Here is a 10809-nt window from a genome sequence, read left to right as displayed (position 1 = left end):
ATAGTTGGACTACGATTTATTGTTCATTAGAGGGATCAGTAGTATTTAAGGAGTTAGATATAACTACAGGAAAAAAACGGTAATTTTGGTCCAACTGTATTTACGAACAATTTGTGAAAGGTCATCGTACTATTGACTGGTTATATCCAATGGACACAGAAATATATCTGTAGTGCGAAGAGTGCAATTTTCGATCTTTAGTGGAGTGCCCGATAGTTAACGAATGGTGAATTAATGAGAAGGAAAAAACTTCATTCCCTTATTCTGTGAGTGAGTGGTTGGGATTGACTTCTTCTCCTTCTTTGTTTTGACAGAGAAGAGATGAATTTTTTTTTTTCTTAGGGAGGGAATCAATCACATTGATCACTTTGTAAAAGTTATCTACATCATAAAATCTTTACTTTCCTTTCATCTCTTGATTTTTCGCTAACCAAAATTCCAAGAGCCCACAACTCCTTGGATTCTCATCCTAGAGAATACAAAGGAATCCAATTGGTGGTGTCCTTTTTGGTTCACTCTTTGTTCGTGATTTTCGGTTCGAGGGATTTTTTGTAGATCGGATCTTCAAAGGTAAGGGCTTTCTAATCCCTAATTCCTTTTCTTTGTTTTATTTTGTGAGCATGCTGTAAAATTTAATTCATGATACATATTTTTCTGTTAAACTGGTGTTCTGTGAAAATTGAAAAATTGGGACGATCGCCTTTTGCTGCGAACCTTCACCGGTTCCTTCAATTGATACCAGAGTTGAGGTTTATTGATCCTTTCCATAATTTGTATTATAGATTTTTTATGGGTTTCATTATGTCAAATTCTTCATGTGAAGATTTCTTTTTTATGAATGGTTTAAGATTATTGGATGTTTTCGGGATTGGTCACATACATTTATCGCTTTCTTTTACAATTTGATTTGTAAGGGCCCGTTTTTTGGGGCATATTATTGCGATCGAGTCTGTAATTTTATATTCTTAAGTCGTTCGTGGATTTTTCGATGATGTTATGAAGAAATCGAGACCAAATTCGATGGAGAAATGAAGGAGAACACAGTTATACAGTGGAGACTGTACCGTAGCGTTGCAACATTGTGCCCTAGCATTGTAATGCTGCGAAGAAGAACAACGTTTTTTTCTTTCCGTAGCGTTGCAACGTTACCACACTTTGAGATGGAAAGAACAAACCGATTCATGTACAGTTCAGTTTGTGGTTCAACTGGTTCGCGTCCAGTTCGGTCAGTTCAAGTGATTCAAGTCCGGTTCGGGTGTTGGGCGATTCGGTTCGATTCGAGCGATTCAAGGTCTGATTCACTTGTTTCGAATCGGTTGACTTTTGTTTTGTAATAGTTAGATATTTTCTAATTAATTAAATTAATATAAGTGTTATATTAATTTAATTATTTATTTAGGTGTTCAATCCCAGTCCAATAATTGTTTTATTAATTATGCATTTGATGTATGATTTTAATTTATTATTATATGTCATATAGTATAAAATCTCATCATAGGTTATACATATTTATGCATCATTTATATTATAAATGTTATAATATATAGTTACATGTTTCTTATTTTATTGCATGCTCATGCATCATATTGTATAAATGTTATAATATATGTATGCATGCATTAATAACATATACATGCATCAATTATATTATAAGAGTTATAATATATGGTATGGATGTATGTTTGGATGTATGTTTGGATGTATGTTATTAAGTATTTCATTACTTTAGATATTATGTATATCAGTAATGAAATAGAATTGCATGAAGCATGTCACCTCTTTAGGGTAATTTATGATCGATATAATTTTACCTAAGCATGTTTTAAATTGAAATTTTATGATTTTAATTTCTTTCATTTATTTTATAAGAGTTATAATTAAATGAATTAGAGATTAAGATCAATAATTCAGAATTGTATGCAAACCTTAGGTTAAAATCATTTTTTTTAAAAAAATAGTTTTTAAAATATGATTCACATAGACTTAAGATCACTTTTCTAATAAGATTAGAAATTAAGTTTAGTCTCTTAATCAGTTTAATAGGATTAAATTAATTCTTAATTAAAAGATTACATTGTAGCAAGTGTATCTATAAGGGACCTTTTGTCTAAGGTTAGTTCTATCTAGGTTGGGCATTTAAGTTGACGGAAACGTACACCCCTACCTGGGAACTTACCTGGAAAGGTGAACTAAATAGATTTGTTACAAGCATGCAATAGCACACCATTCTGCTGAAGTGTACCAGGTGCCTAAATAGATTTGTTACCATTCAGAAAGGCAATCTTGACGTCCATTTGTCATATCTCATAGTCATAATATGTGGCAATGGACAAAATAATTTGAATAGACTTAAGCATGGCAACAAGTGAGAAAAGTTCCTCGTAGTCCACTCTCTCAACCTGGGTATCATCCTTTGCCACCAGTCTAGCTTTAAAAGTATGTAACTTCCCATCTACACCTCTTTTTCTCTTATAGATCTATCTGCAACCTATAGGTTTTACCCTATCAGTCTGAACTACAAGATCCCAAACTAAATTGAAGTATATAGACTCCATTTCGAGATTCATAGTCTTAACTTAATCATTGTCCACATTATCCATTGCCTGTTTATAAGACAATGGATCATCAATTTCGCCATCTGATATAATGGTCAGAGTTTCTATTAAACCCATATAACAAGTAGGTAGGTTCAGAACCCTCCCATTAGATCGAGCCCTCAACTGTTGAGGTGGATATGCGTGACTAGATGAACCAACATCAACAATTCTTGTTGATGTACTAACTGATAACTTGTAGAAATATAAGTTATTGTGGCTCAAAAGTTGGAATAATTAGGGTCTTTAATGATAAAATCTCATCATTTTTAGAGAAAACGCATGGAATTACTCGAACACTATCAAATTCATGCAAAAGAATGTTTATTGCTAAAATAATGCAGCACTAACGCATGATATTGCAGGATCTCAACAAATATTCTAAGTGTCGCAGGAAAAGTCTAACGCATAGGGCATGCATCGGAGGGATTCAACGCAGGGAAGGTTAAGGCTATTTGTGTCAAATCACCACTTGCAAGCATGGGCATCTGCAACGGGCGGTATCTGAAAAGCGTGTCAGACGGCTGACCAGGGTATGGAATTTAATGCTGCCCATCATCAAGTTGGAGAAGACCGACATCTATAAATAGAACAAATCCCACTAGACGAACGGATCTTTTAGCCCATTGCATAATTCTGAAATTTTGAGACTTTAGAGTTGTGCTATAGTGACGAGAAGAACAAGAGGGAAGAGAACCACCACCATCGCCGATCAAGAAGCGGAGAAAGCTGAGCTCGAGAGAGAACTTTCTTCCAATTCTTCCACAAGTGGTTGTACACAAACTAGAATTGAGCCAAAGAGGACAAGAGATTGTACTCTGCGGCTTGACTCCTTTCATTTCATCTTACTTATCATTTTCATCATCTCATTTGATTAAGTGTTGGTTTTGTAAAGATAATCAGTTTCTTTATAAATTCACGTATTTGATCTATCATACTTCGCCACTGTTTATTTCTTGTTTTATGTTGGATGCATATATAACTTCATGCAAAATTCCACTTCGAAACCCTTAAGCCAACTAAATCAATTGGTAAAAGCAGCTTTAGCTTAAATTATTCGAGAGAATAAGCAAGCCAGCATTAAGTTAGAAACGCTTAGTACATCTAGAGATAGACGCACTAGTGTTTTATTACATTCTATGACTGATGCATACACCCTAGAGACAGGTATTGTATGACATTCACATTGAGAAGTGCCGAATATAAGTCTAACGCATAAACAAAGATAAGCAAGTCATCTCATACGCATCATATTCTTGTTCGTGTACATCTAACTTAGATTGACGCATATCACTTGCATCAAACTCCATTTCCACATGACCCCTTATTCTCTACTTGACCCTGTTGTATCTTCTTGCACACACACAGTAGTGTAGTGTAAATAACTCATTTCTACATTCACTTAGGATATTTCTACAACAGTTACAATGCAAGGTCTACGTTAGCTATAATCTGAATCCCTGAGTTCAACCCTGGACTTACCAGGAACCCGAGTTAGATTTATACTTGGATCTGATTCAGGAAAACTTGAACGCCTATAGAGGAGTATCATGCGTCCTGTTGCACATCACTAGCGCATCAATGCATCACTAACGCATCAACACATCATTCATATTTACACTTATTTTTCCAATTACTTTATACAATACACTTCTAAGCTCGAATCACGAAATCAATGAACATTAGCTTCTCCAACAACTCTTGTTGAAATATCAGTAGTTTCATTGGAAAGCTTATTCAACACAATCTTACTGCGAATGTATACTCCCTAATGTGGTCTTCTTTAAAAAAAGTAGCATTTGTCGACACAAATATCTTATTCTCTTTTGGATTATAGAAGTAACCACCATTCGTTCCCTTGGAATAACCTACATATAAGCAAAATTTTGAACAAGGTTCCAATTTCTTAGGATTTACCTCAAATACATATGTTGGGCAACCTCAAATTTTGAAGTAGTGTAAACTACCTTTAGGGCCATTCCATAATTTCAAAGGTGTTTTAGAAACACTTTTGGATGGTACACGGTTCAAAATATAAGCTACAATCATCACTGCATGACCTCAAAACGAATCAGGTAAATGAGCACAACTCATTATAGACCAAACCATGTCCAACAAGGTTCTATTTCTCCCTTTTGATACACCATTCTGTTGAAGTGTACCAGGTGCCGAGAGTTGGGATGTGATTGCATGTTCTCTCATATAGTCCTGGAATCTTAAAACCATATAATCTCCACCTCGATGATCGAAGTGTTTTAATGGTTTTACTTAATAAATTCTCAACCTTAGCCTTATACTCTTTGAACTTTTCAAGAGCTTCAGACTTATGTTCCGTTAGGTAAACATACTCATATCTAGAATAATCTTCTATGAAAAAGGTGAAGTATTCAAATCCTCCTTTTGCCTTAACATTCATAGGACCACAGAGGCCTGAATGTACAAGTTCCAAGGGTTCTTTGGCTCTATGACCCTTTTCAATAAAGGGTATTTTTGTCATTTTGCCTTCAAAGCATGACTCATATACATGTAAAGAGTTTTTTTTCTAACTCGCTTAGAAGCCTATGCTTAACCAATCTTTCAATCTTATTGAGATTTATGTGACCTAATATTAGGTGCCAAAGATGGGCATTTTCTTTAGGAGAAATATTTTGCCTTTTATTTTAAATTGTTGTCGTTCTGAACATTTCAGTATTTAGAAGGGCCATAGTTGCTAACAGCCTTAGCACAAAAAGATTACTTTCTAAGTTTGTAGAACAAATTTGAGCACCATTCTTGTAAATAAATACTTTATCTACATTGAAATTAAAAGAATAACGTTGTTCAAGCAAACACTTTACAGAAATCAAGTTCCCCTTCAAACCAAAAACTACATAAACATTGTTCAATAACAAAACAGATTTATGAAAAAGTAATCTAACGGATCTTACTACTGCTGAGACGACTTGTCCAGTTTCAACAAGTATTGTTATCTCACCAATCTTGAGTTGTTACCAGGAACAATTCCCTAAAAAGAAAAATAAACATGATTAGTGACCCCTGAATAAATTATCCAGGCTGAATCATAATTCTCCACGAAACATGTTTCCAAAATTAGTAATTCACATTTACCTTATTTGGCCTTCTTTTTCTCTGCCAAATACTTGGGACAGTTCCGTTTCCAATGTCCCTTCTGGTTGCAATGGAAACATTTTTCTTTGGTAACCTTGGCCTTCTTGCCCCTCTGGGCCGCAGCAAGGTTAGCTTTATTCCCTTGACCTACCTTTTTCTTCTTTTTAATGCCAAATGAAGAAGGTACAAACTTTGTTCTAGAGATCAAACCTCTGTAAAAATTCTTGGAGGAAGTGACAAATCCTTCTATTCCTTGACTTTTATCAAGGATTGGTAAGTTTGTAGATCATTGAGGAGGGTGGTCAAGTTGTAGTCTAGCTTATTCATAATAGTGTTACTACAAAATTGAAGGAAACTCTCAGGCAGAGTTTTCAAAATCAAGTTAATTTGACTGGCCTCATCAATGATAGCCTTGTTCATTTCAGCCATATTAAAATGGACCATTATGTTGAGAACGCATTCTCTAACAGATGTCCCCTCTTTCATACGGGCATTAAAGATGAACTTTGGAGCATCATGTTAATCTATGAGGACGATTGTCCAAACATCTCTCAAAGTGAATCCATAATCTCGCATTCAATTACCATTGATTCATGCTTCTTTGCCAAAACTTCAGGCAAGCTAGCAAGAATATAGGCTTGAGCCTTCTCATTTGCCCTTACCCATCTCTCGTATGCATCTTAAACATTTTAAGAATCATTTTGAGCTAGGGCCTGAGGACACTCCTCAATCAGGACAAACCTCAGATCATCGATGATTTGCACAATATTGATTGTGTTTTTCCAACTTGTGTAGTTATCACAGTTAATTTATTACCACTTAATAGGTTGATTATACCGCTAGTCATTTTGAAGTTTACTGAAACTATACAAATTATTTATATTAGTTATATGCATTATTTATTAAAAAAACCAATCAAATTTAGCAAAATTCAAATGTACCCTATGTGATATCTAATTTTGCAATGATGCTTCGATGAGTTAGAATAAAAGCTACTGTAGGGTGGATAGCCACCCCTTCACTGAATTGAGACATTCTTATCCAAACATTACACCAGAATAACTTTTATTCCTATAATGATTAGTTACCATTTTTTGGTAAGAAGTCATTAACTTGTTTTACAATTTGTAAGTGTAGCCCTTCATTTTAGACTTTAGAGTTCCGCACCAATGAGCCAACCGTAGGAAAAAACTGATTGAGGTAAAAACTGAAGCAATCTTATTCATTATTGAAGATTGAGTAAAATTTTATTCAAATACCTTCCTTAGAGGGACACAATTAAATGGTACCACGAGGCCAAGCATGAAACCTTACTACAAATTAATGAAGGAGATCATGGGATATGTTGACACACGTCCCTCTCCTACTTACTATAAACACTTTCTCCATTCACCTTGATATTGATCTATCCAAACACCTTCCTTAGGGTGACACAAGTAAACAGTGCCACAAGGCCAAGCATAGATCTCATGGTTCGAACTTTTTGGGAGAACATGAAAGAAAATTGACATATCATATACATTACTTTCCTCTCATTGTGTTTTAAACCTAAGGTTCGTTACTTAGGTAAATCTGGCTAACAATTTACCTAATTGTATTGTTAAATTGGCCTAATAACTCTTATAACAACATATGATTTTGTTCATTAAATACTTTAATAAACTAAATCATCTATTACATGCTTATAGAATACTTGTCTAATTTACCTTCCAGGTCGATTCCCAGGTAAAGGTGTCCCGTTTCCATCAGCTTAAATACCCCAGCCTTAGATAGAACATTCCTTAGACAAAGGTCCCTTATAGATAATTATTTTATAAATTTAATCTTTTATTATTTCCAGTTTAATCATATTAAAAAGAAAAATAAAATGTTATTCTATTTCTAATCATATTACAAATATTTTAACATGGGTCTAGGTGAAATCAATTTTAAACCATTTAAAATTAATTTAAACCTATGTTTGCATACAACTCTTTATTATAGATTTTAATTTTAATCACTAAACTTACAATATTTATAAATGAATGAAATAATTAAAACTTACAATCATGCATCTAATGACATTCATTAAATATAACACTTATATTTACTAAGTAATGTCATGCTCAATGCAATTTTATTTTCATTATATAATATAACACTTATAATATAAACTCATGAGTACAATAAAATATAACCATCATACAAACTATATAATATAACTTTTATACTATAGTATGATGCATGGACATGTTAATTATGCATGGAATCATATAATATAACATTTATATTTAATATGATGTATGAGCATGCTTAGGATATATCATGCAACTATATAATATAACAATTATATTAAATATGATGTTTGATAAAGTGTTTATCCTATGGTGAGATTTTAAACTATATGGCATACATTATGCTATAGATAAAAATTAATCATAAATCACATATAAAATTAATTAACAACAAAATTGGACAAAAAATTGGCACTCCTAAGAATTAATTAAATCAATATAACATTTATATTAATTTAATTGATTGGAAATAAATAATTTACACAAAACATAAAAACAATTTGAAAAAAACTATAGTTGCTCCATGTTTTCCTCGAACCCACAACCTCCAGTACGTTAGGCACGCGCACGAAAGTCTTGGAGCATTGTGACGCTCGACTAGGGCATAACTACGTTGGTCTGGAATTTCTCCAGTGTAGTTACACTCAACTGAAGCGTAACAATGTTCGTCTGAAAAACGTTCCAGCATAATTACGCTCAACTGGAGCGTTATGCACTTGCCCTTCTATGCTATAGCATAAAAGGCAGCATTGCAACACTCTCCCATTATGCTCTAGTAGAGATTGCAATTTCTGCTTCAAAACCAGTCCATTTTTGCTCCAAATGTTCCAAATTTAAGCTTCCTTCATGAAAAACTCTTCACCACAAATGATACGGACTTACAGACTGGATAGTAAGAATTTAAATGCCCAAAACGGATCCTTATAACTTTAAACGATTTAAAGCAGTAAATCTAAGTGCTAAATTTTTAAAACATTCAATTTTAAACCACAATCACAATGCAGTACAAAACCTATCATTTCACTGATTTTAAATTTCAAAAATAAATTCAAAGATACGATTTGACTCTGATACCAATTGAAGTAATCAAATTCCTGATGCAGAAGCGATTGATTGCCTTCGTGTCAGCAAATTTATTTTTAGAACAAGTTAAAACAGAGAAAAACACATAACGTAAAGAATAAACATAAATACTGCCTAAGCATGCTTTCTAATTAAACAGAGAGGAAAGGGAAGATTAACACATACCCTTGAAGAACTCTTTCTTCACGTTTTTCCTCTCCTGAAAGGTCATGAACTCCTTTGTTTCTCATGAACAAAACAACGTACAGGAACCCTTAGACACTACCACCAAGTCTTCCTCACTATTCTCAAGATAAGAATCAAGAAGAAGTTGTAGGCTCTTCTTGTTAATTTAGGTGACGGAGAAGAGAATTCTTTGAGAAAGTTTTCACAAAGGAAGAAAATGAAATTGAAGAGAGATTCAAGCACGCTGAAAAAAATACGTTCTAATCACTCAACTCCTCTATGATCCCTACATATAAGAGAGATGAGAGGAGTTATTTTCATAACTCCCTTCATCATGTAAAATAACTTTCAAGGTAGTTATTTTCCTCTTAATTATATTAGAATAATATAATTGAAACCCTTATATAATATCTCATATAATATAACCTAAACTAACTTTATATTTTCTCCTATAACATATAGTTTTTAAATGAATCTCATTCATATAATTAATAATTAAATCATATACAAATGTTTATCTCTCTCATTAAACTTTATATTATAATGTATCATATACATTACATTAATTGCATCTTATACAATTAGTTTCCTTTAATTAATTTGAATAATTCAAATTAATCCGAATTTAATTGATTTTCATTTAACCCTTATTAAACTAGCTAGGGGACCTTATGGACCTACAGATTATAAGCTTCAATGATACGAGATTAATTAATTAATTAAACTCTTTAATTAAATTAATCAACATTCATTGGATAAAAATTATTAATGATAGTTGCACTCTTCGCACTTTGGATATAGTTTTGTGTCCGTTGGATATAACTAATCAACAATAAGTTGATCACTCACAAATTGCTCATAACTACAACTGGGTCAAAATTACCATTTTAACCTTATAGTTACATCTAACATCTTAATTACCATTGATCCCTCTAATGAACAATTAGTTAAAGTTCAACTATAAACTAGACCTCTGAGTGAGAGTGTGAGGCGCCTCATTGTTTAAGACTCGGAATCAACCCATAAGGGAGAAATTTATTGTTGGGTTTTTTGCCCTAAAACTTGTAAATAGTAAATGTAAATAATTGATTTTCATCAATAAAAAGTTATCATGTTATTTCAATAAGTGTTATTGATTGTATTGTATTCATTTTGTCTTAATAACCCTAAATCCAATAAACTAACATCCTAGGCTATCTTATGAGTCTTGAACTATACGTGGAGACATATATAGACCATTGTACAAGATATAGCCTAAAGGGTTTATAGTATACGGATAAGGCTGAGTACCTTATTCTTGTGACATTATGGATACAACCGACTTTGTATTTGATAGAAACGCAATGATCCAATGCGTTTGTGTAAGTGACACGTGAGTGGCGGTATCCCATGCAATGAATTTTCATAAGACCAGACCGCAAAAATAATAACCACTAGATATAACACCGTTGACTAGTTAAGTTTCTATTTCAATAGGATGACCTAGGCAACTGAGCCTTAATCTTGAGTATATTATGAACTTCTGTCCACGAGGGATTGTCCTTTGTTTTGTTGAGTGAGAGTGGCCATTTTATTGACTCAATAAGCTTACCATTTTGGGGACAAGACCAAGTAGGGAGTTGGGAAGATAATAATACAAGATGGATTTCACTCTTTCCCGATTTTAATGCGAGTAGATGAGTGTTCCCTTAAGTGGTGTCTTTGGGACTTGAACAAAGGGCCCTACCTTTTCATTGGCTTAAGAGGAGTTTTTGTTTAATGGTTGGACCATAAAAGGTTGTTCATTAAAGGAGTACTGGTACTTA

The sequence above is a fragment of the Benincasa hispida genome, chromosome 12, assembly GCF_027475165.1.
Source record: "Benincasa hispida cultivar pf3 chromosome 12, pf3_genome.v1.1, whole genome shotgun sequence".
Taxonomy (NCBI): Eukaryota; Viridiplantae; Streptophyta; class Magnoliopsida; order Cucurbitales; family Cucurbitaceae; genus Benincasa; species Benincasa hispida.
Note: the sequence above shows the minus strand (reverse complement) of the source record.